The 5,000-nt window shown below is 47.4% G+C and overlaps 1 protein-coding gene across 2 annotated transcripts in view; it reads left to right on the top strand.

Annotated features, from left to right (window-relative positions):
* Positions 1–5,000, top strand: part of fstl5 (follistatin-like 5) — a 148,154-nt gene that overhangs the window by 131,913 nt on the left and 11,241 nt on the right. The window lies entirely within an intron of this gene.

Consider the following 5,000-nt stretch of genomic DNA (forward strand, 5'->3'; position numbering starts at 1 on the left):
GATGATGTCAGTGCAGTGCTGCTTGATAGACAAAAGTCTCTGGACAGGATTCTGTGAGTGGAGGCAGCCAGCATCCCTTAACAATGATGTCAGCGAGGCTGGTTACAGTGAGCAGAGGTGCTGGTGGCCCTTAATGATGATGTCAGCGAGGCTGGTTACTGTGAGCAGAGGTGCTGGTTGCCTTCAATGATGATGTCAGCGAGGCTGGTTACTGTGAGCAGAGGTGCTGGTGGTCCTTAATGATGATGCCAGCGAGGCTGGTTACTGTGAGCAGAGGTGCTGGTGGCCCTTAATGATGATGTCAGCGAGGCTGGTTACTGTGAGCAGAGGTGCTGGTTGCCTTAAATGATGATGTCAGCGAGGCTGGTTACTGTGAGCAGAGGTGCCGGTTGCCTTAAATGATGATGTCAGCGAGGCTGGTTACTGTGAGCAGAGGTGCTGGTGGCCCTTAATGATGATGTCAGCAAGGCTGGTTACTGTGAGCAGAGGTGCTGGTGGCCCTTAATGATGACGTCAGCGAGGCTGGTTACTGTGAGCAGAGCTACTGGTGGCCCTTAATGAGGATGCCAGTGTGGCTGGTTACTGTGAGCTCTCTCTCATGTAGTTAGAGTTTGTGTTAGAGTTAGTTTCTACTCAGCCCCTGTGAAGATGAGTGTGTGTGTGTGTGTGTGTGTGTGTGTGTGTGTGTGTGTGTGTGTGTGTGTGTGTGTGTGTCTGTGCAGATATGGGGTATGCCGTGTGTTTTTTTTCCTTCCTCCCCTGTCTCTTCCCTCAGCTCTCTGCACCAGTGATGTTAACGCACATCTGAGGGGAGTCGCTGTGGCGTTTGTCATCTGGGGCTGACATTTGTTCACATTCACTGCAATGTTGTAAAGCACAGTTGTCACACTTTGATGGCGATACTTCCACTGTAAAACACTTGAATTATTTTTATAGGTGACATTATTCTCCACTTTACAGGAACATTTTACAGAGGCGGTAGTAGTTTGATGGAGAGGAGATGTGACTCGCTCACAGACGTTTTTGCAGTGGTGCGCAGTGAATAAAAAATAAAACACTCATTCCCTAGGTAGCCTCATTAAAATGGCTTAGGTTTCTCAGAGCACTTTACACATGTGTGTGCTGTGTGTGTGTGTGTGCTGTGTGTGTGTGTGTGTGTGTGTGTGTGTGTGTGTGTGTGTGTGTGTGTGTGTGTGTGTGTGTGTGTGTGTGTGTGTGTGTGTGTGTGTTAGTGTACGTATGTGTGTGTGCACAGACAGATGCTCCCATTCTGTCATTCACACACTGGCACTTCTCACTACTGACAACAAAAGAAAGCACACCTTCAAGTCTTCATAGAGAGACGGCCATTCCGTGTGTGTGTGAGTGCATGTCTATGTCTATGTGTGTGTGTGTGTGTGTATTCGTATGCATGTGTGTGTGCATGTCATGTGCATGCATGTGAGTGTGCATTTGCGTGTGCATGTGCATGTGCATGTGTATGTGTGTGTGTGTGTGTGTGTGTGTTTGTGTGTGTGTATTCCTGTGTTTCCCATGGGAGTGTTTGTTGCTCTTGAGCTGAAGGGCCATTAGCAGTAGCAGATGGAGAACATCCTCAGATCTTCCCCATCGAAGGGACGCCAGGGCTACAGGGGTGGTCCTGCGCTCCTTCAGACGGCCTCTCTGTGAGCTCTTTCGCCCACTAATTGAGTGCTTTTCTTCTGGGTCCTGGTGACAGGCGTCTTGGGGGATCTGGCCCACTGGTTTCCTGAGCATGCGTTCGGTGGATAGTGTGTGTGGAGGGTTTGGTGGGGGGGTTTGTGTGTGAGCGTTTGTGTGTGGAGGGTTTTTGTGTGTGAGCGTTTGTGTGCAGGGTTTGTGTGTGAGCGTTTGTGTGTGGAGGGTTTTTGTGTGTGAGCGTTTGTGTGCAGGGTTTGTGTGTGAGCGTTTGGTGGAGGGTTTGTGTGTGAGCGTTTGTGTGTGGAGGGTTTTGTGTGTGAGCGTTTGTGTGTGGAGGGTTTGTGTGTGAGCGTTTGTGTGTGGAGGGTTTGTGTGTGAGCGTTTGTGTGTGGAGGGTTTTTGTGTGTGAGCGTTTGTGTGCAGGGTTTGTGTGTGAGCGTTTGGTGGAGGGTTTGTGTGTGAGCGTTTGTGTGTGGAGGGTTTTGTGTGTGAGCGTTTGTGTGTGGAGGGTTTGTGTGTGAGCGTTTGTGTGTGGAGGGTTTGTGTGTGAGCGTTTGGTGGAGGGTTTGTGTGTGAGGGTTTGTGTGTGAGCGTGTGTGTGGAGGTTTTGTGTGGAGCGTTTGCCAGTTTGGGTGATGCTGTGATGCTGTGACTCTGGCACTAGCTGTGTGTGTGTGTGAGAGAGAGAGATTGTGTGTTCCTGGCACTGGTTTCTTAACTTGTTGGTTAGATAGGTCTGTTTGCCATGGCAAGGGAGATACACTGATGGAAACATGAGTATTTGTGTGTGTGTGTGTGTGTGTGTGTGTATCTATGTGTGTGTGTGTGTGTGTATCTATGTGTGTGTGTATGTAAGTGTGTGTGTGTGTGCGTGTCTGTGTGTGTGTGTGTGTGTGTGTGTGTGTGTGTGGGTGTGTGTGTGTGTGTGTGTGTGTGTGTGTGGGTGTGTGTATAATGAGATGTTGCTGTGAGACCTGTGAGGGGGTGCCAAGCTCCCCAGGGTTTCCCAGGATGCACCTTGTTTTGCTGGCACTCAGTGCATCCTCATTACTGGAAAGCTCACTTCAGGGGCGCCAATGTGTGTGTATGTGTATGTGTGTGTGTATGCATGTGTGTGTGTGTGTGTGTATGCATGTGTGTGTGTATGCGTGTGTGTGTATGCATGTGTGTGTGTGTGTGTGTGTGTGTGTGTGTGTGTGTGTGTGTGTGTGTGTGTGTGTGTGTGTGTGTGTTGTGCTGGCACTTTGTGTGTCCTTATTACTGGTCTCGTGGAGAGCTGGTTTCAGGAGCAAAGGTGAGCAAAGCCTAATGAGCCACCTGAGCCAGAGACCGGGGGGGGGGGGGGGGGGGGCATTACTCTGTGTTAGTGAGTTAGTTTTATTAGAGTTGATAGAGGGGGAGATTAATCTCTTAGTGAGTTAGTTTTAATAGAGTTGATAGAGGGAGAAATTACTCTCTTAGTGAGTTAGGTATATTAGAGTTGTTAGAGAGGGAGTGATAACTCTCTTAGTGAGTTAGGTATATTAGAGTTGTTAGAGAGGGAGTGATAACTCTCTTAGTGAGTTAGTTATATTAGTTGATAGAGAGGGAGATTAATCTCTTAGTGAGTTAGTTATATTAGTTGATAGAGAGGGAGTGATAACTCTCTTAGTGAGTTAGTTTTATTAGAGTTGATAGAGAGGGAGATTACTCTCTTAGTGAGTTAGTTGTATTAGAGTTGATAGAGGGGGAGAAATTACTCTCTTAGTGAGTTACTTATATTAAAGTTGATAGAGGGAATGATTACTTTCTTAGTTAGTTATACTAGAGAGGGGGAGATTAATCTCTTAGTGAGTTAGTTATATTAGAGTTGCTAGAGAGGGGGGAGAGGGGTAGAGAGAGAGAGAGGGTGATAAATAGAAAACAGAAAAACCCTGAGTGCTGTATTCATTTGGAAAAGACCATAGTTGAATGGCCCTGTTGGTGAAGTGGGTCTTTGGGTCTCTTACCTGTATTTAGTATCACTGCCGCCTGACATGGCTTGTTTGCATTGCTGATGTGACGGGTAGGGATCCACATTAACTCTCTGCAACACACCTTAGGCACAGCCGAACCTCGAACAGGTTCAGCCCTGGTCTGTCTCTGGTTTGTCCCCCATCTGCCCCCTATCTGTACCCCATCTGCCCCCTATCTGTACCCCATCTGCCCCCTATCTGTCTCCTATCTGTCCCTGATTTGTTCCAGAGCCAGGTGCTGCCTTGCCCTGGTCTGTCCCCTATCCGGCCCTGGTCTGTCCCCTATTTGTCCCCTTTCTGGCCCTCTCTGCCTGACTACAGGATAGGGCCATGTGCTGCAGTCAGGCTCTTCTTTAGCCCCAGAGAGAAAGAGTAGCCATGGGGCCGTGTGCCCAGCGACTCCTCTTTAGCCCCAGAGAAAAGAGTGGAATGAACTGAACTATCAGACACTGTGTACTCCTCTGTCTCTGAATTTACAGAAGAATGCCACTCAAGGCCTGTATCTCTCAGCCACTAATGTGTAGGGATGGGGAGAAATCCGGCCTGAAATAGCAGGATCAGAGACAGACACGGGCTGTAATTACTTTTTTTGTTATGCTGGCGCACAAAACGTGTTCTTTTATGCATCTGCACACGTTTAGACCCTGGTGTTCACTCAAGGGTACAGAATGTTAAAACACTCTCTGTATCCTTGACACACACACACACACACTCTCTGTATCCATGACACACACACACACACACACACACACACACACACACACACACACACACACACACACACACACACACACACATACACACACACACACACACACACTTAAATCCTCCTGTTCAGTGTGCCTCTATCTTCCTGGAAGACCTGAATAGCACATTCAGGTGTAAAGAGAAGGCGCGTGGATTGCAGGCAATTACGGCGCGGCGGCAGAGTGATCGTTCCTGTCGGCGTTCGATTTGAAATACGGCTCAGAGTGTGAGAGAGTGAGCGGCTCATGCAGAAAGGCTCATATTACCAGCTGCTGCTGCCGGTCAAAAACCGTCCGTTAATGAGAAAGAAACTCATCATGTGCATTGTATGCTCTGTCAAAATATATTGGTCATGGACGGCCTGGAACTTTTTCAACGTTTAAAAGCCTGTCGTCTTGTTTCACTAATATTTCTCTATTTTAAAAACGTATCATAATTTGGCTTTTATGGCTTTTCTGTCTGGTTTTGTAAACTATGGATTCATTGATTTACTAATGTTTCCTGTATTTTTCTATAACCTGTAGTATCTTTGTTTTACTGATATTTCCATTGTTTTCATTTTAAACTGAAAATCCCAATATCTTTAATGCTGTCCAATGA

This window comes from Clupea harengus, chromosome 6 (genome assembly GCF_900700415.2).
Source record: "Clupea harengus chromosome 6, Ch_v2.0.2, whole genome shotgun sequence".
In the NCBI taxonomy this organism is placed as follows: domain Eukaryota; kingdom Metazoa; phylum Chordata; class Actinopteri; order Clupeiformes; family Clupeidae; genus Clupea; species Clupea harengus.